Below are 26,800 nucleotides of genomic sequence, written 5' to 3'. Positions count from 1 at the left end.
TGAAAAAACCATAGGTTTCACACAAGTTATAGTTAGCTGTACATTTCACTCGTAAAAAACCAATGAAATTCCACATTATAGTTAGTGCAGGCAACTATAACTCACGCGACCGCAATCCTCTGCTGACGACATGTGTCTTTATGAAAAAAAAATATTTGTAATATATGTATAGCTAAAATTTAATGGAAGAAGACATGGGCAAATAAGTGTCTAAATACAGTATTAGCATCAGCAGAGGATTGCGGTCGCGTGAGTTATAGTTGCCTGCACTAACTATAACGTGGAAATTCATTGGTTTTTTACGAGTGAAATGTACAGCTAACTATAACTTGTGTGAAACCTATGGTTTTTTCAGTGAATTTGCAAGGTTTTTTAAATGCTAATTCCTAACTATAACGTGTGTGAAACCTATGGTTTTTTCAGTGAATTTGTCCGTTTTTTTAAGTGCTAAGTTACTTTACGCCGTTCGTTCCGTGCGCGCACCGCGCGCCCACTTTACGCAGTTAGTGCCGTGCACGCACGGTGGTCACGCGGTGCGCTATGCGCACCGCTTGCCCACGTTACGCTGGATGGGCCATGTACGCACGATGCGCTTCGCGCACCGTCCGCACACGGAGGACATATTATGCGCTTCGTTGTGAAAGGTTATTATATGATCAAATATATAATATGCCATGCACAAAAGGTGCCATACGGGCACCTTTTGCACACAGGGGGGGCATATGTGGATTTTGGTTTTTTTTCATTGATTTTTGACCGTACACGTACGGTAAGCGCATTCGGCGTTTTTTCAACAAAAATTTTTTTTTTAACTTTTTGGCCTTGGGGGTCCTTTTGGGACACCCTAACCAAGGCTAGGTGGTTAGGAGCTGTCTAGCCTGCCCCTTTTCATGTTATCCAACTTTGTTTTTCCTCCCCCCCTCAGAGTGCGAGAGAGAAAATGGCGGCCGACACTTCCTGGATTCGACCGATTCGAATGTTTACTAAGATCTAATAGCCAATCAGAATCGCGCTCGCGCACGGCACCGTACGCGTATGGTAAGCTTACGGTGCGCGCTCGGAGCGCGCTTACAGATATATATATTGATTTAAATGCTATTTTCTTAGGAAATACTGAACAGATTTACACCAAACCTACAAAAGGCACATCCTTGACCTGTAGACTACCTCTGCCAAATTTCAAGTAACTCTGTTCAGCCGTTCAGGCTGTAGCTGTGTCTAAAGGTCCTATGGAAAAATGCATGGGGAAAACGCGTTATGGGACCCCCCTTTTTTCTCACCCCCCGCTTGACGAATCCCCCCCGAGACTTTCAGGGTAGGAGAGGAGCGTAGCGCCCCATTAGTTTTGAAAATTTCACGAGGATTCGTCGACCGGCGCCAAAGTTATTCCAAATAGAATGTTGCGGATTTCCTATGGAAACATGGTCCTAACTATAACTATCTACTGGCGACCGCCAGTAGATTATATATATATATATATATTTTGGCGCGGAGCCTCCGAGCATCCAACAGTCCCCATATCTGATTGGTTGCTAACACTCAAACCAGTAAGTGTTGGCAGCCATCTTGGGACTCAAACGAGTCACACAATTTTTTTTTTTTTTAAATAAAGAAAATGGGGCAGGGTAGGAATACCCTAACACCGGGATCCCTCAGTGATCTTGCCAGGGCAGAAAAGCGTTTGTTTTAATTTTTGCGGGAAATAGTGAACCTAGAGCAAAAGTTTTTGTTTTTTTTTAAACGTAGGTCTACCACGCTTGTTCATAATATAGCCCTGGATGGGCCAGATCCTGGGGTCATGTGGTTAAAAAGGAGGGGGAGAACGGGTCCCCCTTCCTAAGGCTCTATTGAGCCCCGGGAATCACCATCTCCCCGGGGTATTATAATAATGGAGGGGGCCGCACGGAGCGCCATCCAAGGACTCAAGAAAGACCCAGGGACAACCACCTCCCTGGGGCTTTATTTATAAAAATGGAGGTGGGGGCACGCAGACCCCCCCCCCCCCTTGGGGCTGTCTGAAGCCCAGGGAACCACCACCATCCCAGGGCAAAATAAAAAATATATTGTTTTCCCTGGGGACCATCACTTTCCCGGCTCATGCTAAATAAAGTAGGGGCCCACACGGCTCCCCTCCTGGAGCCATTAATGGACCTGGGACATCCGGCTCCCTATGTCCTGGGTAGCCTTCCCCTGGGACATTGCTCTTGCTTGGCAAGCGAAAGCAAATGGCTAACAGTAACTCCACTCCCAGAAAGCGGGAGCTGTCAAACTGCTCCTGCTTGCTGGGAGCAGAGTTTTCATCTGTTTCCCTGTCTGCTGACATGTATGCAGGGAAACAGATTAAAGATTGCTCCCGCATATTTAGCAGCTCCCTGTGTGCAGGAGCAATGCCGTCTCTTGCAGGAGGAAGGGAGCCGGCACGGAACGTGGGGACATTGAAGCTCCCCCCACAGTCCCCATCATAGCAAACTGTGTGCCCCTGGGTGGGCTCCAGGGCACCCAGGTGGATGTGGCTGGACCCTGTGGAATTGGGCCCCCGGACCCAAATTAGCCTGGGGAGGGGGGCAGTGCAGCCCCCTCCCCTTGTTTAAACAAAGGATCCTAACTTCTTGGGCTTGGGGAAGGCAAAGCAAATGTGTTTCCTCTCATATTCCATGTTAAAAAATAATTTGAAATACTTAATGAAAGCGACGTAATCCTTGATCTATTGGAGCGCAATCAGATCAGGGGTGACTGAAGAGTGATTTCTTTCTTGTCATCTCCTGGTGAGAGCAGTCCATGATCCTTCCTTTCTTTTAATTACCTTGAGTATGCAAAATATACAACATCTGCAAGCTCGGCCCATTTGGCCACGCCAGTTTTCCTTAGTAGTATGTAAAAGTTCCTGCCTTTTCCCATGTTAATGGACAGCCTAACAAAAGGCCCTGAAGAGCGTTTCCTGACGATTTTGGTGACGCGTTCTAGATGCAGCGGAATACAAGGAAATCTCCACGCAACAAAGAAGCACTTACTTCATTTAGTTAAAGGGAAGTACCTCTGTTTGAGGGAGCTTCACCTCTTTGTAATCTTGTTGTCTTCTCTTGACAAGGATTCACGTTGTCACAGATTTGGGGATGAAGACGCTCGAGGAATAATAACATTGCTGAAATTACATGCACACCTAGTGGTCCTCTATGCAGCTGTAGTGTAGAATATGCATGCAACATTTACTCAACGAGGTAGCACTTACTAATTAACTACATTAAAGTACTCCAGTTGGGTTTTCGGCAAAACTGGGGACTCATCTTGAAAAAAATGAGCTTCGATTCTTTCCATGGTGCTGATTACACAGCAATTAAACCTCAACAGGAAGCACATACAGATATAAACATAGTAGGTGCCCCTGTTGAAGCTCCACTTCAGTAAAACACAAACAATCCTAACTTCTTGGGCTTGGAGAAGGCAAAGCAAGTTTCTCCTCCCATATTCCACGTTGAAAAACTGTATAAAATCCTTAATGGAGGAAAATTCATCATTGATATACTGGAGTATAATCTGATGTGTAGTGACTGTGATGAGTGATTTCTTTCTTGTCTCCTGGTGAGAGCAGAGTCCATGGTTCTCCTTTTTAAGTACCCTTAGTGTGCAAATGCTCGTAATCTATAGCACCGACACATCCACTCAGACCCACAAAGGGCACTCCCAGACCCACTCAGACCCACACAGGCACTCACAAACCCACTCTCACAGATGACAGGTTACAGTTAGGATTAAAAAGTTTAAAAAACAGACATTCACTGAAGAAATCAAAGGTTAAAGGGAAGTTATAGTTAGGAAATAGAATTAAAAAAAATATTAGACATATATTGAAAAAACCAAAGGTTACAGGGACGTTATACTTAGGCTCACATTTCACTTGTACAAAACCATCGAAATTCAGCAGTTGTAGTTACCTAAGCTAACACTTGCGCCCCCGCAATGCACTGCTTATGACCTCACAGATTTCATCACTCATGACTTGGTGTGTGACATCATTGATGACATTGCAAATGACATCACTTATTACATCATCCACTTAACCACTCAGAAACCCACTCATGCCCCCATACCGCTCATACTTCCCCTCGCACACCTACACAACCATTCACATACCCATTCACAAACCCATTCAACAACTCACACCCCCACTCACTCACACAGCCACTAACAGCCAAATTACCCACCCATACAGCCACTTGCACTAGCATTCACTCACCCATAGAGCCACTCACTCATTAATAGTCACACATGCACACAACCACTCACCCATACAGCCACTCACACACATACAGCTACTCACAGCCACTAACTTACCCATACAGCTACTCACGTCTATTCACTAATCCAGTTAACTTACATACCTATTCACACATCCATACAAGCAATCGCACACCCACTTACTCACCTCTACAGCCAGTCAACACATGCAACATCCCCCACTGTGTTTACTGCTTATTATGCCCATGTAACCTGATGTATATTGGCAGTACTATTCATCCCACCAAACGCAGAATATTGGAACATGCCAGGGCAATTGAGAAAAGTGATCCAACATACCCTGTGGCAAGACATTTTGCGAGATACCATCAGAGCAACATAAACCTATACGTTTCCTCTGCCTTGATCATGCTCCATATCATGAAAGAGGGGGCAATAGGGAACTCAAACTTCGCAGACTTTGAGTTTAGATTCATCATTGACCTCCAGACACTTGTCCCCACGGGACTTATGGTAGAAGAGGAATTAGCAATTCACTTAGGATAAACAGACATGAGTGATACATTTAAGGATTCTTGGGTACCTAGACGTAGCCATTACGCCTATCAATTCTTGAGATTTAAAACTGAATTATTTATTCTTTGATCAATAACCATGATTTAGGAACATGTATAACACTGATAATCCGTAAACTGCGGACCCAAATATTTTGCTTATATGGAACGTATCAATTTGTTCCTAAACCTGTTCTTCCATTATTGAATTGATGGAAGTTTTTAATTTCCAATTTTTAATTTACATAATGTGGACTAATTAATGATTGTCGTATAATGTAGACCATGTATTACAGCTTGATCGTGGTAAACTAACCACCTTAAAATAGCGTTGAGAACCACGGTATTTGGATACCGGCACTCAGCCAATTTGCTTACTAGATTGAAAATGTTGATTTATAGTTGAATTACAAGTTTGGAATGTATAAATGTATATATGGATATTTTGCCCATACAGAGCTGGATGGTTCATGCGCAGTGTGGCAATTAGCCTCAAATTAAGTTTTTTGAAATCATGATGTGTTCATTTTCAATCGTGGAATGTTTGTACTTAACATAATGATAATATTGGTTTGAACATTTAATGGACACCACGTCAGATTAATGTTGTTTAATGAAGACAATGCATTTTACTTTGATTACGGAAACTAGTCACTCTAAGATGGCGGTGAAAGTTGAGATTTCTTTTGATGAATTTGTCTGTTTTCCATGTCAATAAATGAAATTGGATATGCGCATTTGTACACAAAACATGGCGGTGCTGCAGAGAGATTTACAGTCGAAAAAGGCGCGAGCCGAAACGCATCCTGTTTCTGTGGACCCGGTAAAATAAGTACTGAGTCTTTTCACCTTCCATGAGTGCGGTCTCTTCATTTGGTTAAAGTGTGAGCTGGCTATATTCTGTGGACCCACCACCACGTTGTTTGACCGCACCCGCTCCGGAGTGCTTGGAGAGTTTATTGGTGGATTGGAGCCTGAATTTTATAGCTTTCTGTATAGGATGCCCGGATATGACCTTTAGTCCTATTTCTATGTCTGTGCCCGTCCAGGTTTTTCCTTCTTAACATCTGGTCACCCTAACAATTGTGCACCTAGCATCGAGATCATGCTCTTGAAAATTCAACAAAGGTGCAGTGATGAGGATTGTGCAATCAATTTCCTAGAAAAACGCGCATTCCCTTTGGCCCAAAATTGTGCTTGCACCCTCAGGGACTACCCAGCCCAGAATAACCCCAAGGCCACACCGGTGCAGCCTGTATAAAATCAAGCAAGGTGTCAGGTCAGTCTATAAAGTAGCGCGCGGTACGAGGGTGACTACTTCTAATAATCGATTATGCAGAGAGGACATGTTTGATTTTAAGAACAAAGTACAAGGGGACCCTACTCACAACGGAGCCTAGGGTGAATTAAGTATATAAACAAGGAACAATGGCTCCTGTGAATTAATATCTACTGATTTATTATAATCCAAAAAACACACAATGACGATAACAAGGGTTATGCGTGATGTCTGAAAGAGAGTCACCAAAAACACAAGAGAGGTCAATCTAAGTAGACAATTGTCTTTATATGACATCACATTTATAAAAAACAGTTTTTCACATTTACAAATTTTGAACGTGAAAGGGTGTCCCAGTGAAATTATAAGGTACCTATAAATAAAGTGACATATATACATGGTTTCCTTCTTGAACTACAGAAGTGACCATCCTTGGATAATCAATTTGTAATCCGCATTTATCTAAGATTAAATAGTGCTGTTTTTTGGTTCACTTTTCTTAACAGTCGACGGCGTTTCGACCCTGTGCGAGATATAGGGTCTCTTCAGGGCCTGCAAATATTGGGGACACCTACAAAAATGAATGGATAGTATCAGTACTGTGCTAATAGGAGTCACTTATAGCTGGTAAGGTTGGAAGGACATGTGTTTAACTACCTGAAGTAGACTAGGCACTGCCCAGTGTAGAAAAAGTGAACACCACGAGTGTAATGAAAAGGAAGATACTCACAGGGCAACACAGCCGGGCACTGAGTAAAAAAACAGGGTGATTAGACCTAATTATAGGATATTGAACTGTACCTTATTTATTTAGAGCTAGGGAATCAGATGGACTTACCCCCAGTGAGGTTTGTGAAGGGCAGTCAATAATAGATGGCACGTGTTGATTTTATTCCAATAATGTTGATAGATGAATGCACTGTGGGGACAAGAAGTATTGCTATAGCTTTCATCTATTTTAAAGTATTACAGGCTTAATCTCCAGAAAAACATTAATTGTAACTTACCCAAACAGCAGCGTTTGAGTGTAAAATAACCAGGAGGACAGCCGATCGCTGTTTAGCGTTTGGCGGTCGGACTGTCCGTCTAACTCAATCCCCAGTCTTTAAACGTCTGAAAATATAAAACACAAAAACGGAGCCGCTATGATAACACATCGCGACACGATAGAAAATACTAGGCAACAATATACGCCGGAGGTAGTCTTTCTTACCCAAATTAGATTATTGTAATTCCTCCTCCCGGGGCCACGTAGAGCAGCAGAGCGTCAGTCTCTCTCCTCGGTATATCGACAATGGGCCGCTCGTTACGCGGGTGCATTTAAGCAAAACTTCCTGCCGGACCAGGGGTGGACGCTCCATACACGCAGCTCATTTCCTGTATTGGTATCAATGAACAGCGACAACAGACTGTCTGCAGTCTAACGAAAATATCCGAAATTGTGTCGTGTTTAATTCTCTCCTTGCTTATTCCAATGGCAAAATAACGTCTTAATTCAAAAAATTGTTACACGAATCACTACCCAGTGTTCTCTGTCAATGTAGTCACGGTACGAAGGATATCGCACAATAAAATTATGCACGCTAGTTTGTTACACAATTTCTGATATTCGTTAGACTGCAGAAATAGTCTGTTGTCGCTCTTCATTGATATACCGAGCAGAGAGACTGACGCTCTGCTGCTCTACGTGGCCCCGGGAGGAGGAATTACTATAATCTAATTGATTATAGACGACCTCCGGCGTATATTGTTGCCTAGTATTTTCCATCGTGTCGCAATGTGTTATCATAGCGGCTCCGTTGTTGTGTTTTATATTTTTAGACATTTAAAGACTGGGGATTGAGTTAGACGGACATTCCACCCGTCAAACGCTATACAGCGATCGTCTGTCCTCCCGGTTATTTCACACTCAAACACTACTGTTTGGGTAAGTTACAATTAATGTTTTTTCTGGAGATTAAGCCTGTAATACTTTAAAATAGATGGAAGCTATAGTAATACTTCGTGTCACCACAGGGCATTCATCTATCAACATTATTGGGTTGATAAAATCAACACGTGCCATCTATTATTGGACTGCCCTTCACAAACCTCACTGGGGGTAAGTCCATCTGATTCACTAGCTCTAAATAAATAAGGTACAATTCAATATACTATAATTAGGTCTAATCACCCTGTTTTTTTACTCCGTGCCCGGCTGAGTTGCCCTGCGAGTATCTTCCTTTTCATTACACTCGTGGTGTTCACTTTTTCTACACTGGGCAGTGCCTAGTCTACTTCAGGTAGTTAAACACATGTCCTTCTAACCTTACCAGCTATGTGACTCCTATTAGCACAGTACTGATACTATCCATTCATTTTTGTAGGTGTCCCCAATATTTGCAGGTCCTGAAGAGAACCTATATCTCGCAAAGGGTCGAAACGCTGTCGACTGTTAAGAAAAGTGAACCAAGCACTATTAAATTTTAGATAAATGCTGATTACAAATTTGTTATCCAAGGATGGTCACTTTTGTAGTTCAAGAAGGAAACCATGTATATTTGTCACTAAATATGTCACTTTATAGGTTCCTTATAATTTCACTGGGACACCTTTTCACTGAAAAATTTGTATATGTGAAAAACTGTTATTTATAAATGTGATGTCATAAACACAATTCTCTTCTTAGATTGACCTTTGTGTGTTTTTGGTGACTCTTTCAAACATCACGCATAACCCTTGTTATCACCATTGTGTGTTTTTTGGATCATAAATCAGTAGATATTAACTCACAGGAGCCATTGTTCCTTGTTAATATGCGTTTGATTTTAAAGCGGTAGTTTGAGAAGTGCAGATGAATGTAAACACCAGGAACTGAAAGGAGTCTGTTTGTAAAGTACGTCCGAAACGGTTGTAGTTGAAGGAAATCTTTAATTTCTGGTAGAACCACCACCCACGAAAAGAGCAGCTCTACACCAGCAGGTAACGAATAGCAACTGTCAAATACACACCAATATACTAAATGGAATGTAAAATAAGTAATACAAAACAGCACGAGCTAAGACAGCTAGCAGGAGCTAGAAACCCACAACACTAAACTGTTACTTTTAAAACACCAAAAAAAGACCTGTATGACGTAACAAGTAAAAGATAAGTGTTCAAGTGTAAAGGAAATACGGCAGCTTCACCTGCCGTTATTTTTTAACTATACGTGTTAAATAGGCTACTAGCATAATTAGGAACGTTAAGCAAGCCCCATGCCCCTATCTCTCCTGTGGACTCTCACCTGCGTCCCAGCCTCCGAGGTAACTAATATCCCAGAACAATGGGTTGCCAAGCTGTCAATTTCGAAAACGAAAGCTTTGTCTCACACTCAACGCGGAAGTGGATCATAACTGCAGCGCTGGCAGCCATCTTAAACTAGTGACCTATCGTGCTGCAGTAGAAACCAAATACAATAATTATTGCGCCCTTTCATTGACACCGGAAGAACATTCACAATTCGCTAACTGCAACTATATTTACTAAATTGGAGAAACCTGGTCTAACTATCTGATATCAACACGCTGCTTCGATACTATTTCAGTTCATACGGTGAAAATCTTATGCCCCTGCAATTAAGATATGCTTTCAAATAAATATGCAAGCATCCCGTTTTTTAACAGTTACATTTATAGCTTGAATTTCTTTGGTGGTATTGCACTTAAGAAACGCGTCAGTTGATAATGGATGGCGGTCTCTTATAAAAAGTGCTAAAACGAGCGGAAGTGGAATTATCTTGGTTTACATTGTCTACGAGAGCAAATTAATGGTCTCAGTATCAGTAACAATTACATCTGGATATGAAGGCGTTTAAAAAAAAGTGGAATAGCAGCAGGGAAAAGCTAACAATTAAGTAGCTGAAATGCATTGCCATACATGCCAATAGACCCGATTCCGGCGGGAGACTCGATTTTTAAACAGCCCCAAATGGCTTTATTTGAGCCATCTCCCGCTGAAATTAAATTTCAGGCGGGAGACAGCCAAAATAAAGCCTTTTTGCGCTTCAGAAATCGGGAGCCTCCCGTCTGAATCGGATCTATTGGCATATGGCAATGAGAGCTGTGGAAAGATGAAACATGCACAACGACGGATATACATTTTTCACTACATTATGGTGAAATGTATAAATGTGCAATTGTGTTTTAAGGTACCTGTCGTATCTACTACTTACCTGCTACTTCTTATGTAACACTGATCTCCTTTACTTGTAAAGCACTCTGATTCTCAAGGACCTTGTTTGAGATACATAACATTAAATAACCAAATAAACAACCACCATGGCTGCTGCTGATTGCTGCAATTAACCATTTAAAAAGTGCCAATGTTGTCAACACTTTTTAAACATCCTCTTGGAGACTGAGTATGGGCTTTTGTCTGTAACAAGAAATGAAAACCTTACCTTTGTATATGTTATTAAGCCAGGGTAATTGGAATGGCTTCGTCGTTGTAACATTTTTTTAGGTCTCGCCTTGCTATCGCGTAAGCGATCCCAAAGCGAGACTATTGTAAGGGGCTCCCAAAAGTGCTCCCAAAAGCGGATTGCATGGCGAGCACGCGCACAATCACGTGCATCGTGCCACCATGCAATCCGCTTTTGTGAAGTGCTTCAGCCCACTGGCGACGGGTGTGCGGTTACGAGCACAATGACGAGCAGAGGCGCCATATGGCTTTCCTCTCGTCATGGTGTGCGCACATTGCACACCTCTCACCAGCCAGCCTGCTTTGACTTTTGCGCCTCAATGCTCCTCCCTCGCAGCCCCTTCCTGTATGCGAGGCTCGCCGGGACCGCGCTTGTTTTGCAAGGAAACCGCACGTCTTGCATGAGAGGTTCTACAGCAAAATGCTCCAACCTCCAAGGCACAAGTATATACATCCCTCCTACCCCACCACCACTTGAATATACATACATGTCTTACACAAGCCGAGGCTCGTTACAAAGCGGAGAGGCCACATCTGAAATATCCACCACCGTGTCACGCTCGCGTTCATTTAATACATTAAGATACAAAAGTAAACACGAACGCACGAGTGTAAGGAAAGACTACGCTCGCGCACTCGCAACATAAATACCTTGCACAATATAAAGAATGCAAAGGACCTTCTTTCGGCAGCCAATCGATATATCGATGTTAAGTTAAAACAGTAAAATACAGAAGAAAGCTAATCTGAAAGCCGCATGTGTTAGTGCATATTTCCGCTGAAAATACAGACATGGCCGGGAGGAGAAAAAGAAACAGAAAAAAATGTCAATCTGACATTAACCCATTTGGAAGGAAAGCATACATGTATGTATGCAATATAAAAACACACTCCCATCTAAACATGCATAGAGCAATGCATTTGTACAACTATATATTAAAGTTACCCTAAACCAAAACAAAGGCCTTTCATTCAACAAACCTTCCTCGTATTCACAATATAGATTCCACACTTGGCGTTGGTTTTGGAGGCATCGCCTTGAAATACTCATAGGAAATCCCCCACTTCTCAAATCCGCAATGATAAATACACACGATGTATAATGCCAACACTGACACGTCTTTTGACCCTCGTCCGTATTCTCACGAGAATGCAACCAGAGAAACCAATTACGCATTCTTAAAAGTGAGTCTTTTCTGCACATTGTCGCATGACACTATAAAAACAGTTCTTAATGATAAGGTCACTGTTGTTCATGGCATCTACAAACATCCTAAACACGTGATTGCGCTATTATCATCACTGACATAAATAGCGGCTTGCAATCAAGGCTACAGAATATAATCAAAAATAACCTAGCATATCTTCAAATATAAGAATACAAATGAAAAAACAGATCCCCAAATTGCTTCTCCGGGCTCACCCGTGTTTGGCGCTCTGCAGGTCCGAAACAACCACGTTCGGGGGGGGGGGGGGGGGGTCAAACAGACGCAGCACGTTTCCCAGACCTATTTAAATATCCATCCCCCAATCACGTCATCTTAACAACGGTCTACGTAATCAGCTCCACATTGCAGCCACCATATTGGAAGCATCACGCAAACATTGAAAAATAATTTCAAAATCAGCCCTATTAATTAAACGCTGAAGTGAACAGTCTAAATTAAATTGCTGTAACATTAGTTGTTACGTCTGACACACAATTGTAGAGCACGAAAAATAAGAAAACAAATGCATTATTGAGCTGCTATTCATCAAGTGAACTCTCTCAAAAACATTCCATTAACACACTTTACCCATTATCTCGGCCGCCATATTGAAGTAGTTGACATATAATATGCGTGTTAAATACAAAAACGTTTGGAAACAGAAATATGCTACCAACTACATGCAGCAGCAGGAATATATCTACGTGGCGAAGGTTTAATGCTTAAACATAGCTATACATTCTGGAAACTCCAGGCTAGTGTACCTTGCATGGATTCCACAATATTATCTTAACCACAATGCCGTGCAGACGTCAAACGTTGCTTTCATTTATATGACGGAAACTTCTAGAATTTGCAAAAATCCTCAAAATTCCCGCCACCCAGCGTTCTTTTACTTGTCCTGATAAAGAGCTTAGCCTTGTGTGGCTGGGCTTAGTGCCTGTGACAGAAACTGATCAAACCAGGGGCAATGGGAGTCAGGCAAAGTTTTGGGTTTGCAGGACATTATGGGTAAGAACATTGTGGGATTCATGGTAGTCACACCAACCTGGACATCCCTGGGTGTCTAGTTCCAGAAATGTATGGATTTCGTCAGTTTTCCTCAGTAGCTACAAATCTCATGCTCAAAATCCACAGCTACCAACCTTGCAAAAAAAGTGTCAGTTTTGAGAAGAAAACTGATCTGCCCATGTGTTTTGAGGTCTTTCATATCTCGAGCTCTAGGCCTAGCTACAAAAGTGGGCCACTGTTTTATCAGGAGATGTGTAGGGACGGGGTGGTAGAACATGTTTGGTTCTCCAAAGATTCTAGAACTATTCCTCACAAAAAATGTGCAAAAAAGTGTGTTTTTAGCAAATGTTTGAGCTCTGATAGGGCCTCTGTGGAAAGCGGTAACTTGGCAGGGGAGGACTACACCTCCCACTTTGCACCACGGCCCCAGGAGGCGCACCTGCAACTTTACACATCTGACTGACATCAGCGCTATAAAGCATCAATCACCTGGCAACTCCTCCACACCCAGGGATGAAAATCAACTAAATTGAGGTGCTTGGCCTCTTGACCTTTCCTCTACTGGCTATCTGTGTAGAACTGCCTAGCGGATTAGGGTGTTTGCCTGCTGGTTTGTGGTTCTGAATTTTGCCTTTGGCAACATTTAGGCCTCTACTGTGCCGCCCTCAATGCACAAGCTCTTTTGACTCAGTTACTTGAAGGGGACAGTCATGGCTACCCATAAAGACCTAGTTGGGCATCTGGCATTCAAATCAACTTGCTAACTCAGAAAATATTTACTAATTGGGACCTGGTTGTTCTACTCCTCCCTTTTTCATTTCAGTTATTGTTGTCTCATTGATCTTATATATTTGCTTTGCATATAGGAGGAAGTGTAATTGGTCTATGCTGCTCTTTATACAATTAACTTGTTGATTCTTTGTTATATAAGCTACAGACTTCTTTGACCCACCATCGCCTTTTTAGGTCGAGCCTGTGCAGCGCATGCGCTGCTGCTCTGCGAGGCATGCTGTATTGAGGAATGGAATAAAAGCTCCGCCCAGTTTCCACTTATCTATTCAATTGGCTCCGGTTACATTCCTTTTAAAATCGTTGCTTTTAATTTGTGAATAGACTTACTAGTCCCTCCTTGGTACCGACATGTCTACATTTGTGACCTCCCATAACGACGACTTTTTACTTGTGGTCTTACTCGGTCTGCTTTATCTAGTCAGTGAGCACTATTTTCTTAAATGGTAATTAATGTAAAGAGCATGGAAGGCACACCAGCTTTAGCGATGGCAGCGGTTTTTTGGGGGGGCATCTGCAGTGTGCTGTGTGCGCTTTCACTTTCGCTTAATGGGCGTCTTTGGGAGCTTTTAACCAAAAAAGCATTTGTCTGTCAACTAGACAAATGTTTTTTTGGGAAAAGCGCCCTATACTGCACTTTGCCTTTAATAGCTGCCGCGGACTATCTTTAGACATGGCTCGTCTAAAGTAAGGGCGTGGTGTCTATTAACGTGAAAGCGCAGCATGTGGCGCTTGAAAACAAAATATTTGCAATGCAATAGGTCTTGCATTTGCGAGAATTTAAGCTACTGTTATTTACAATGCCAATAGCTTAAACTCTCGTAAATGCGAGACCTATTGCATTACAAATGCTTGTTTTATTTCCACCATTACTACAGACCCATGTTTACAAACATTGTTCTCAAAACTGTTATTTTAACAGAACAGCCAGGGGCATGTTCTCAAATACATACAAGTACATAAAGTAGTACTCTTGCATACCTTTGTAAATTGGCCCCACAACATCTAAAATGGGATTAAAGTGGAAATATTCAGATAATATTCATATACACTTAGTACAAATAGAAATTACTACCCCCCTTTGATCTTTTACTAATAGGCAGTTGGACGTTTTGGAGGCGATTCACAAAGGCATGTAAGAGTACATAAAAGTATTCCAGTACTACTCTTTTATGGACTGATAAATGCTTTTGTGAATCGATCCCTAGGACTTGTGAGAAATCACAAGTATGTTGCATCTCTTTTTTTGGTCCTATGTCTTGAATCCTAAAAGTCTTTTCAGTGAGTAGAAACAAAATTGCTATGAAAAGTACTATATTGATCTGCAGAGCTGTTTTCTTTTAGTGGAAAGGGTGTGCATGATTGCTGCATAAATTGATCTTTCGTTTTGTATAATTTAGTCAACTCTGCCACATAATTGGGCACTACAGTGCCCATTATGTAGATTTTCCTAGTAATTTATGAGGTAAAGTCTTAATTAGGTCGAGCCTGGGCAGGGCATGCACTCCTCTGAGAGGCATGCTATATTTGAGTATGCACTTGAAGCTCCGACCACTCTCCGCCCATATTTTTCATTGGCTTGTGTCTTTGTCCTTTGTAAATGCAGGCTTCTGATTCGGTAATCGGCTTGTTAGTCCCTCCTTAGTACCACCTTGTCTTCATTTGTAACCCCCCATGAGGACTGACCCTTTTACTTCAGTTGTTACACCGTCTCGGGTATTTAGTCTGTAAGCAATATTTTCTTTAGGGAGTTTTGTCTTACAGCAGGCACGACGTGCTTTGCAGCAACATTCAGTGTGCCATGCGCGCTTTCACTTTCCAAGCAGCCAGGAAAATGGTGGCACTTTTTTGCAATGCCATAGGTCTCGCATTTAGGAGAGTCTGAGCTATTGTCATTGTAAATGAAAATAGCTTAAACTCTTTCAAATTTGAGACCTATTGCTTTACAAATATTTCTTTTGGGGTTTTTTCCAAGTGCCCCATGTTGCACTTGCACTTAATAGAGGCCACGCCCCTTTCTTTAGAGGCAGCTTGTCTAAAGAAAGGGGCGTGGCCTCTACTAAGTGCAAGCGCGGCATTGGGTGCTTGGAAACAAATAATATTTGCAACTCAATAGGTCTCGCATTTGCGAGAATTTAAGCTATTGACATTTGCAGTGCCAATAGCTCAAAGTCTCGAAAATGCAAGACCTATTGCATTGCAAATGCTTGTTTTATTAAAGATACAGAGGCGAGTATTATGCTTTCTAATTATTACCTGTAATATAATAGCAGCAATCAAGATCAGTGGAACTACAAATGCCAAGAGGCTTAGCAACAGACTAGCCAATGGGATAGAAACATGTAAGTATAGTAAGTACCAATCAGATACCAGTAACCTTTATAAACCCTAACTGGACTGTGGACAGCTCTCTTTTCTCGTATGAGGAGTTAAAAAGAACCAGAAAGCAAAGGAAATATAGTTAACACAATAGAACAAGCTAAAGTAAACATAAAAAGTTCTTGGCAAAAGTTCAGAACAACAAAACTCCTAGGAGAGTCCTATGGAAAAGGCAGATGAACATCCTGGAGTTCCGTAGGCGTATACGATGAAGATTAGAAACTAGAAGGTACAGTTACTTCCTTAAGAAGCAGGTGGCAATGCCTGAGCCGCTGTCAGGGAGGGAAAGAAACACCAATTACTAAGTGTTGAGGTGGGATAATAGTCGCCTCTGTGTCTTTAATAAAATTAGGACTTTCATTAATAAATTACTAGGAATATATACATTTCATGGCTAAACTAGTGGCTCCTATTATACTTTCTTCTCTTGCTTTAGTGGAGTAGCAGCAGTCATGATAAAAGAACAAATACATGCCCCAAGAAGCTAAGCAGAAGATAGCCAATGGGATGAAAAAAATGTAACATGTACAATAACCAATGGAATGGTAGCACTATATATATAATACCTAACTTGACTGAACAGTCCTTTTTAGGTCGAGGACCGCCGGTCTGCCAAAGGCAGAACCGGAAGTCGGAGATTTATTGACTTGGAGAAGAGGGGCTTGAACCCGCCCCTGTTCTCCCCTGTTCTCCATTGGCTGGCCTCTTCAATGCTGGCCAGCCATTGGAGAAGAGGTCCCGTCACTCCGATCAGGCCCCGTCCTTTTCGGATCGGGGGCGTGTTTTTTGCAGAAAGTCTAATTATCTCCTCCAGAGATAACAGCAAAACACGCCCCCGAATCCGAAAACGACGCTGCGTTTCTCCGAGGCATTTCTGCTCTGCCTCGGAGAAAGGCGGCGGTGTTCGATGACTGCTTGGAAATATGCTTTTTACAAAACGCTGCAAGTACTGAGGTACCGAAGATTCTCTGTTGCAGCAAGGCACTGAGTGGCGGTAAAAGGAGTTTGATGTAAATATACATGCGTCAGCAGCGGAGGTGCAATAAGTGTACTTGCTGATGGTGCAGTGTTGTGGATATATCTAATTAGTTGTCGATATTCCCTCTCGCCATGCCAGCCTATAACCCTCTAAATGCCCCCTGGTTCTTACTTGGTAAATTTCTCTGAGCCCGCACCAGGTCCTCAGGAGGTGCCCACCCCCAGCCGGTCAGCGTACCACCTCCGCAGCGTGGACATGGTCAGGTTCCACACGAAGCGGCTGCCGTTGAAGAGCAGGCCCTCCACGCCGCACATGAAGGCTGAAGCCATGGGTCGGGCGGCCCCCTCAGAGCCGCGCCGCGCTCCTGTGCCTCCGCCGAGGGCTCGTGCCGCACTCCGCGCTCTCATAAATAGGATGAGAGTCAGAAGCTCCGTTGACATGAATTGGTTAAAAATAATAGCATGCTGTAGAGATCTATATAAAAATTGTCTTTCCATTGTACTGCTGCTCTCCTTATTTGCTAAACTTTGTCAACATGCAGCATGCTTCCTCCGCCCTGAACGGACTTTCCCTTCGACCTACCTCCCAGTGGTATTTTTCATTGGAGCCTGCGATTCTTGCAAATAGAAAGCGTAAGCGTGTATCTCAAACAGAAACTGAAACTTCTCTATCAAGGGGAAACATCACTGCCAAAGTTCAGAGCTTGTGAAAAAGCGACCAGCGAAATCACTTGCTAGTTAATGTTCGGGGGGGGGGACTAAGCTAAAATTTCGGGGGGGGGGGGCTGAATCTTTAAACAGTAGGCAGAGTGGCGCTGATTTCAGGGGTGGGGGGGCTGAATCTAGGCAGAGTGGAGCTGCGGGGGTTCTTAGAAGGGGTGAACCAACAGCGAGGCCTCATTAACATGCAAATGGTCTTTTTAAAGACCTGTGAAGTGCTCGGGCACGGCTTTGTGTCTGCCCGGGAAGCCGTCTCATCCCGGGCTGCCACATACGACGGGGGGGGCTGAAGCCCTTTGAGTTCAATGGGTGTTGCGCGCCTGATCACAGGTAAATGCGGGAGAGAACGGGGTTGTTGAGCAGCTGGCTTGCCCGGGCATCGGGCGTTTCCTGTAGCAAAAGTGCTTCACAGTTAACCTCCCCCATGACCCTCCAGCTGGTCCGACATAATTGCCAGGCCTACTTTGGGGTTCCAGTTCGGCCCTGTTGTGGAGTATCCTACCCAGGGCTTTAAGTGGGATAAAAAAATGGGTGGGGGTGGGGGGCGGTGTTGCGCGGGGTCTATACGACTTGTATTTTGCTGTCTCTTTTGTCATTGCATCCAGGCATAAGGATACAACAAGTAACATAATACCTACAACAAGTTAGGACTATTGGCTTTGTCAATCGGTTAGTTGCATAAGATAAATTAGCAGTAACTGTGGCTTGTATATAATATTGAAAAAGCATCCACTTGAAGCCCTAGTGACACCACGACAATGTTACTGCTCCTGAATTTCAAAAAGAAACAATATAATCATGCAGCGGCTGAACGACAGATTAAGAAATATATCCCAAATTATATATACCAGTCGGTAGACGCATGCCTCTACAGTGTTCTCTTATATTTTGAAACCAGAATTGGTCAAGTTCGTATCCTTTCAAAGTTCCCTTTTCAAACAATCATTATCAACGCCAAGTCTGGCCCTGGCACGGTAGTGCGATTTTTGTTTAGTATTAATAAAATTTGACACTTCAGACAGCAGTTTCAGCAGAGAGGACAGAGAAGGAATGGGCATGGAATCTGTGGTGTTGGGCCCTCAGGCCCGCATGTAGCTAAATGAAGGACACAGGACACAGGGTTACTGGTGCAGTAAACTGGCCACGAGCACGTGCACTCGGGCCCTTTTATTGACGGGGCCACGTCACTCGTGACACCCGTGATGGATGGGTGTGGGGTGCAGTGTGTCCAGCCCTCGAGGGAGTGGCTGGGATTACAGCTTCCTGTTGAAACACTAGAACGTGTCTCGCAGGACACTACATTCCTCCCCAACTTTATTGAAGGACAAAACAAAGAGTCAAGTCCAACCTGTGGGGAAAAACACAGTTGATGAAATACCACAGGGTCCATCAGCTTCTCGAGTCAGGTGGCAGGACGACATCAGACGTTGGCTGGTGGCCTTGGCTTGCAGCAGAACCTTCTCCGCGGGCACTCGTGGTTTAACCTGAGGGACTCAGGGCACGACCGCTGGCTTGGAGACGTCCGCTGCCTACCGTCCGTTCGCTGACAATGACGGGTCTTGCATGGCTTCCTCTTGGCTGACGTCGGTGATGGTCTGTGGTGAGATCTACTAGTTCTTTTGGTGGGCTGCGTCATGATCATGGACGGGGTCTAATGTGAGAGTTCACGGAGGTGTTGCTGGACCGACTGTCCCTGTGGAACGCTTGGCTGTGATCGGTACCCTGTCAGTGGGGCAATGTCTCTTCTCGCTCTCCCGCCTGGGGAGGCCCCCGTCGGGGTTGCTGTGGGACTGTAGGAAGGCTGCGCTGGAGCCGCTGCTTGTGTGCCGTCTGGGGCAGCTGCAGGGCCGCCGAGGAGCCGTTGCTTGGTCGCATGCACAACCCTCACGGGTGGATGAGTCTTGGCCAAGACTTGCACTCGCTGCCGCGGTTCCGGTGTCGGCCAGGTCCACAGGACGTTTTGGGGTTCCGTTTAGTCGGCTTGTGTGGCAACGGTTAAGGACTCCAGTCCATCGGTACTCAGGGAGTGGTGCTTGACGCATGTGCCGATGGCTGGCGTGGGTGACGGTTGCCAGCCATGTGGTGATTCGGAATGACAGGTGTTGGTGACTTGCTGGGAGAGTTCGGATGTTAGGATGGACCTGGGCAGCCACGTGCTTCCGCCTTGCTGATGTTGAGTGTCCATGGCGGCTTAACACGTAGAGTGTGTTGATCCTCTCTTGCCTGGCTTGGGGGCCACTGCCGACTCCATCTTGAGGCGGTGTGAGGACAGACACTCAGGGCAGATCTTCACCCATGGCCTCTGCAGACAGGAGCAGGGATGCCCCTTGACTTGGACAGCCGACGCTTGGGGAGTGGCCGTTCACCTGAAGACGTGTTGTGGAGAGACGCGGTTCGCGACTGCTGCGGCTTACGTTCGGTTCTCCTGTGAGGCTGTGTCCAGGGACAGTGGTCCGCCTTGGTGGCTGTCAGATGTGTCAGGGTGAGCTCTTGGCTTGCTGTGAGTCCCCGGCCTTCTCCTTTTTCCGGTCTATTCAGTCTACCTGTGTCTTCCGGTTTTTCAGGGTGACAGGGCTGTCACTCTTCTTTCTTCGAGGGCGTTGTGCTTGGACCTCGAGGCGGCGCTGTCATGGCGCCGGCTTCTGCCTTCGCTCCGGCGCGCTCCTTGCTTGCTGGGCGACGTGACGTCCAGTCGCGTATCGCTGGCGTTGGAGCGCCTGTTGCTGTGGCGGCCGCCACGTGAAGTGTGCGACTCCTCCCTTGCCTGTCGTGGGTCACCGCCGACTCCATCTTGAGGCTGTGTTGAGGAGGACACTGTGTCACGGACACTGACGCTTTCGGGCCGCTGCGGGTGCGACTCCTCTTTTGCCTGTTGTGGGTCACCGCCGACTCCATCTTGAGGCTGTGTTGAGGAGGACCCTGTGTTGCTTTCGGCCCTCTGCGGGGCGGGTGCGACTCCTCTTTTGCCTGTTGTGGGTCACCGCCGACTCCATCTTGAGGCTGTGTTGAGGAGGACCCTGTGTTGCTTTCGGCCCTCTGCGGGGCTTCGCTGGTGCAGTGGGGACATGGTCGCTCTCTGTGCTGCGCTCAGCTGTGTTTCTTTGTGGAGAAGTCTCTCTCCTCCGGGCGCCTGCCCGTGCTGTCGGATTCGCGGGTGTGGTCTTCTGTGCGCTTCGGACCTCGTGCGCTCCGTCTTCGGGTGCTTCTCGCAGGGCTTGCCGTCCTGCTGGGCTTCCCTGTCTTTTGCTTCTTGGCACGTCCCCGTGCCGGGGTAGTTCTAGGCTCTTGGTATCTCCTTGCTGGGTGTGTAGTTCTAGGCCCTTGGTATCTCCTTGCTGGGTGTGAGTTTCACGTGCGTGCATTCATCTGGTATATTGGGCATGCTGCATGGGGACAGAGACACTGTAGGCCTGTCTTGTGTTTTGCGGCCTCAATGTCTATTGAGAAAGTGTGGCGCCGGGACGTAGGTGTCCCTGTTTTCACCTGTTAATTGAGGTGGGGTTGTATGCTCTCTCCTGTTGGCGCGCCTCATTTCCTCTCCCCGGGCGTTGCGCGCTCAGGCTGTGCTGCTGTGGGCCTTTGGTCACGCCATTCTGACTGGGCTTTACTTGGCGGCGTGGGTTTGGGCCTTTTGCAAGCTCTCTGCGGGGTTAACAGTCTCTCCTTCGTGCTCCTTGTAGCCCCAGGGCTCATGTGGCTGACCTCATTACATAGCTTCCGCTGTAGCTCGTGGGAGGTACTGTGGTAGGGGTCAACAGGTGGAGCTGTCGAGGTGGTTGCTGACACTGCAGGACTCTATACACGGCCGTGTGGGATTATAGTGTGGGGACTTCAGTGTGCCTTACTGTTCCCGTTTGGTTTCTTTATTCTGTGTGCAGTGTTGTGTTACTTCATGCACTGACTTACTGCTCAGGCACTTGGCAGCCGTTTTTTTTTGTTTTACTCGGGGCCTGGTTTGCTTTGGCTGGATTGTGGCTGCAACAATCTCCTTGATTTGGTCCAGCTATTCTTTTGAGAGCTGGCTGTGTCTTCCTTCCGTAACAACCGGCCGGGCTCTCATGTACGTGCTTTATTGTGGAGTACTAGTGATGGCCACTAGGTGGCGGTGCAGCACTTCTGCTTTGCCGGCGTCGGCAGAACTCGTTTTATCGGCGGGCCTTACTGCTCTTTCTCGCAATGTGGGGATGCTGGCCTTGCTGCTGCCCGTACTCGGAGTGATCATTGCAGGTCAGTGCGGCCGGTTCTCACCTTTGGACATGAGCCGTGCAGGGTTGAAGATGCAGGCAGGAGCTCTTTCCGGTGCAGCTCACTTCACTGGCTACTGGGCTGCCACGCTTCTCTCCCTCCATTGCTGACATCGGATGCTGCGCCGACCCCTGGCGTTGGGCCCATCCTTCTGCCGGTCAACAGCCCACGCGCCCACCTTCGTACTGCCCGGATTGTACGATGAAGGTAAGGGGGGGTCACTGTAGAGAAGCGCTGGGCAGCTCGCTTTCTCTCTCCTGGTCGCTCGGCGTTGTCGGGGTAACATCAGTGCCGCGTGCTGGCAGTGACGGAGACGCAGCTTCTTGCCAGGGTTCCACCGCAACGCAGATCACACCGGCGCAGGTTTCCTGCCGGTCGATTGCAGCCTCTGCTGTCTCCCTCATTGGTTGTGTGTGTACTTAGCTGGCGGGGAATGGCCTTCTAGCTCCTGCACGCACTGCTTGCTCAGGACGCCGCTTCGGGCCAATGCAGTCGGGCGGTTCCTGGGCGGTCGCCGGTGTCTTGCCGACAGGGCGGGAGCACGGGGCACTCGCCACCCTCCTTTCGGTGCCAGCCGCCCTCCTTTGTCACGGGCTGTGCTGGCGCCTGCTGTGGGGTAACTCCAGTCAGTGGTTGGAGGGCTGCTCAGCGGGGTCGTCGCAACGCCTCCCTGTTTGTGCTGCAGACACAGGGACAGCCAGCGGCGGATCAATGCCTAACGTAGGGGTGGAATGACCACTCTTGGGCGCTGCGCCGTGTGGAGTGCAGGGCTCTTTGCTTGCGACGATGAATGCCGGAGCGTGGCGGCGGCCGCACCGCAGGCAAGGTGGGGAGACTCACGCTTCTCGTGGCATTCCAATGGCAGCTGCGGGGCGCTCGTCCACTCCTCCACTGTTCGGGGCCGGGGCCGCTGTGAGCGGGAGACAGCCACTCTCCGTGCCTTCCTTCTGAAAGACAGATGGCCGCGTGCTGAGCTCGTCCCTCACCACAGGCACGGGCGGCAGACCCTTTCCTCCTCACAGGGACAAGGAGCCATCATGCAGCAGACACGCGGGGTTAGCTACCCGCCTTGTCGCCAATGTGGTGTTGGGCCCTCAGGCCCGCATGTAGCTAAATGAAGGACACAGGACACAGGGTTACTGGTGCAGTAAACTGGCCACGAGCACGTGCACTCGGGCCCTTTTATTGACGGGGCCACGTCACTCGTGACACCCGTGATGGATGGGTGTGGGGTGCAGTGTGTCCAGCCCTCGAGGGAGTGGCTGGGATTACAGCTTCCTGTTGAAACACTAGAACGTGTCTCGCAGGACACTACAGAATCCAAATACTAATCATGCATATTAGTCTGGGCCACTGGCCTTTTGCAATGCTGCAGCGTTTTCCTCATAATTATGGATTTGCCAAACTTCCCAAATAATGCTCGCATAATAAATCTCGCTTTTGAGAGTGATTAAGCTATTGACATTGTAAATAATGCAGTTTCTTTAAATGTTTTAAAAACAAAAACATACAAAAATAATGTCATGAGCAATGCCAATAGCTCTAACTTTAACAATGCCGAGACCGTTGCATTGTAAATGCTTGTTTCTTGTTGCTCACAGGAAGGATAAGTTTTATACTTTTCTGCTCCATATTAAAATATCAGTTTGCCTTAATATTTATTCATTTATGCCCTCCTACGCTTTATTTTTAAAGTACGGTTTCTTTCATTGGTGTTATCTCCCCATTTACAGCGTAGTTGGCACGTTGCCGCATTCCTCACGCGCGCCGCTCTACTCATGCGCTACCCAACTCGGGCCGCATTCGCCATTTCCCTGGTGCAGTTGGAATCGATATAACTATATATTAAGGTTACCCTAAACCAAAACAAAGGCCTTTCATTCAACAAACCTTCCTCGTATTCTCAATATAGATTCCACACTTGGCGTTGGTTTTGGAGGCATCGCCTTGAAACACTCATAGGAAATACCCCACTTCTCAAATCCGCAATGATAAATACACACGATGTATAATGCCAACACTGACACGTCTTTTGACCCTCGTCCGTATTCTCACGAGAATGCAACCAGAGAAAACAATTACGCATTCTTAAAAGTGAGTCTTTTCTGCACATTGTCGCATGACACTATAAAAACAGTTCTTAATCATAAGGTCACTTTTGTTCATGGCATCTACAAACAGCCTAAACACGTGATTGCGCTATTATCATCACTGACTTAAATAGCGGCTTGCAATCAAGGCTACAGAATATAATAATCAAAAATAACCTGCATATCTTCAAATATAAGAATACAAATGAAAAAACATATCCCCAAATTGCTTCTCCGGGCTTACCCGTGTTTGGCGCTCTGCTCTGCAGATCCGAAACAACCACGTTCGAGGGGTCAAACAGACGCAGCACGTTTCCCAGACCTATTTAAATATTCATCCCCCAATCACGTCATCTTAACAACGGTCTACGTAATCAGCTCCACATTGCAGCCACCATATTGGAAGCATCACGCAAACATTGAAAAATTGAAAAATAATTTCAAAATCAGCCCTATTAATTAAACGCTGAAGTTAACCGTCTAGATTACATTGCTGTAACATTAGTTGTTACGTCTGTGACACACACAATTGTAGAGCACGAAAAATAAGAAAACAAATGTATTATTGAGCTGCTATTCATCAAGTGAACTCTCTCAAAAACATTCCATTAACACACTTTACCCATTATCTCGGCCGCCATATTGAAGTAGTTGACATATAATATGCGTGTTAAATACAAAAACGTTTGGAAACAGAAATATGCTACCAACTACATGCAGCAGCAGGAATATATCTACCTGGCGAAGGTTTAATGCTTAAACATAGCTATACATTCTGGAAACTCCAGGCTAGTGTGCCTTGCATGGATTCCACAATATTATCGTAACCACAACGCCATGCAGACGTCAAACGTTGCTTAATCAGTAATTTTCCTTTCATTTATATGACGGAAACTTCTAGAATTTGCAAAAATCCTCAAAATTCCCGCCACCCAGCGTTCTTTTACTTGTCCTGATAAAGAGCTTAGCCTTGTGTATCTGGGCTTAGTGCCCGTGACAGAAACTGATCAAACCAGGGGCAATGGGAGTCAGGCAAAGTTTTGGGTTTGCAGGACATTATGGGTAAGAACATTTTGTGGGATTCATGGTAGTCACACCAACCTGGACATCCCTGGGTGTCTAGTTCCAGAAATGTATGGATTTCGTCAGTTTTCCTCAGTAGCTACAAATCTCATACTCAAAATCCACAGCTACCAACCTTGCAAAAAAAGTGTCAGTTTTGAGAAGAAAACTGTGATCTGCCCATGTGTTTTGAGGTCTTTCATATCTCGAGCTCTAGGCCTAGCTACAAAAGTGGGCCACTGTTTTATCAGGAGATGTGTAGGGACTCTGGGTGGTAGAACATGTTTGGTTCTCCAAAGATTCTAGAACTATTCCTCACAAAAAATGTGCAAAAAAGTGTGTTTTTAGCAAATGTTTGAGCTCTGATAGGGCCTCTGTGGAAAGCGGTAGCGAGCGGTAACTTGGCAGGGGAGGTCTACACCTCCCACTTTGCACCAGGGCCCCAGGAGGTGCACCTGCAACTTTACACATCTGACTGACATCAGCGCTATCAAGCATCAATCACCTGGCAACTCCTCCACACCCAGGGATGAAAAACAACTAAATTGAGGTGCTTGGCCTCTTGACCTTTCCTCTACTGGCTATCTGTGTAGAACTGCCTAGCGGATTAGGGTGTTTGCCTGCTGGTTTGTGGTTCTAACTTTTGCCTTTGGCAACATTTAGGCCTCTAGTGTGCCGCCCTCAATGCACAAGCTCTTTTGACTCAGTTACTTGAAGGGGACAGTCATGGCTACCCATCCAGACCTAGTTGGGCATCTGGCATTCAAATCAACTTGCTAACTCAGAAAATATTTACTAATTGGGACCTGGTTGTTCTACTCCTCCTTTTTCATTTCGGTTATTGTTGTCTCATTGATCTTATATATTTGCTTTGCATATAGGAGGAAGTGTAATTGGTATATGCTGCTCTTTATACAATTAACTCGTTGATTCTTTGTTATATAAGCTACAGGCTTCTTTGACCCACCATCGCCTTTTTAGGTCGAGCCTGTGCAGCGCATGTGCTGCTCTGCGAGGCATGCTGTATTGAGGAATGGAATAAAAGCTCAGCCCAGTTTCCACTTATCTATTCAATTGGCTCCGGTTACATTCGTTTTAAAATCGTTGCTTTTAATTTGTGAATAGATTTACTAGTCCCTCCTTGGTACCGACATGTCTACATTTGTGACCTCCCATAACGACTGGACTTTTTACTTGTGGTCTTACTCGGTCTGCTTTATCTAGTCAGTGAGCACTATTTTCTTAAATGGTAATTAATGTAAAGAGCATGGAAGGCACACCAGCTTTAGCGATGGCAGCCGTTTTTTGGGGGGGCATCTGCAGTGTGCTGTGTGCGCTTTCACTTTCGCTTAATGGGCATCTTTGGGAGCTTTTAACCAAAAAAGCATTTGTTTGTCAACTAGACAAACAAATGTTTTTTTGGGAAAAGCGCCCTATACTGCACTTTCCCTTTAATAGCTGCCGCGGACTATCTTTAGACATGGCTCGTCTAAAGTAAGGGCGCGGTGTCTATTAACGTGAAAGCGCAGCATGTGGCGCTTGAAAACATAAAATATTTGCAATGCAATAGGTCTTGCATTTGCGAGAATTTAAGCTACTGTTATTTACAATGCCAATAGCTTAAACTCTCGTAAATGCAAGACCTATTGCATTACAAATGCTTGTTTTATTTCCACCATTACTACAGACCCATGTTTACAAACATTGTTCTCAAAACTGTTATTTTAACAGAACAGCCAGGGGCCTGTTCTCAAATACATACAAGTACGTAAAGTAGTACTCTTGCATACCTTTGTAAATTGGCCCCAC

The 26,800-nt window shown here is 45.4% G+C and overlaps 1 protein-coding gene across 5 annotated transcripts in view; it reads right to left on the bottom strand.

The window, feature by feature from the left end:
* Positions 1 to 24,221, bottom strand: part of PNPLA4 (patatin like domain 4, phospholipase and triacylglycerol lipase) — a 289,576-nt gene extending 265,355 nt beyond the window's left edge. The window contains exons 1-3 of one of the 5 annotated variants that reach the window (XM_085622587.1): positions 9,335 to 9,357; positions 7,077 to 7,182; positions 6,908 to 6,988 (exon numbers count right to left, since the gene is read on the bottom strand). The gene's annotated coding sequence lies outside the window, so the exon portion shown is untranslated. Of the gene's footprint in view, positions 1 to 6,907; positions 6,989 to 7,076; positions 7,183 to 9,334; positions 9,479 to 11,932; positions 11,972 to 24,173 lie in introns of those variants that run through there. The other 4 variants (XM_085622588.1, XM_085622584.1, XM_085622586.1 and 1 more) reach the window with 4 other exon arrangements.
* Between the last annotated feature and the right edge of the window lie 2,579 nt (positions 24,222 to 26,800).

Source organism: Triturus cristatus, chromosome 8, assembly GCF_964204655.1.
Source record: "Triturus cristatus chromosome 8, aTriCri1.1, whole genome shotgun sequence".
NCBI classification, from domain to species: domain Eukaryota; kingdom Metazoa; phylum Chordata; class Amphibia; order Caudata; family Salamandridae; genus Triturus; species Triturus cristatus.
The sequence above is the reverse complement of the archived record's forward strand: the minus strand, read 5'-3'. Positions and strand labels throughout refer to the sequence as shown.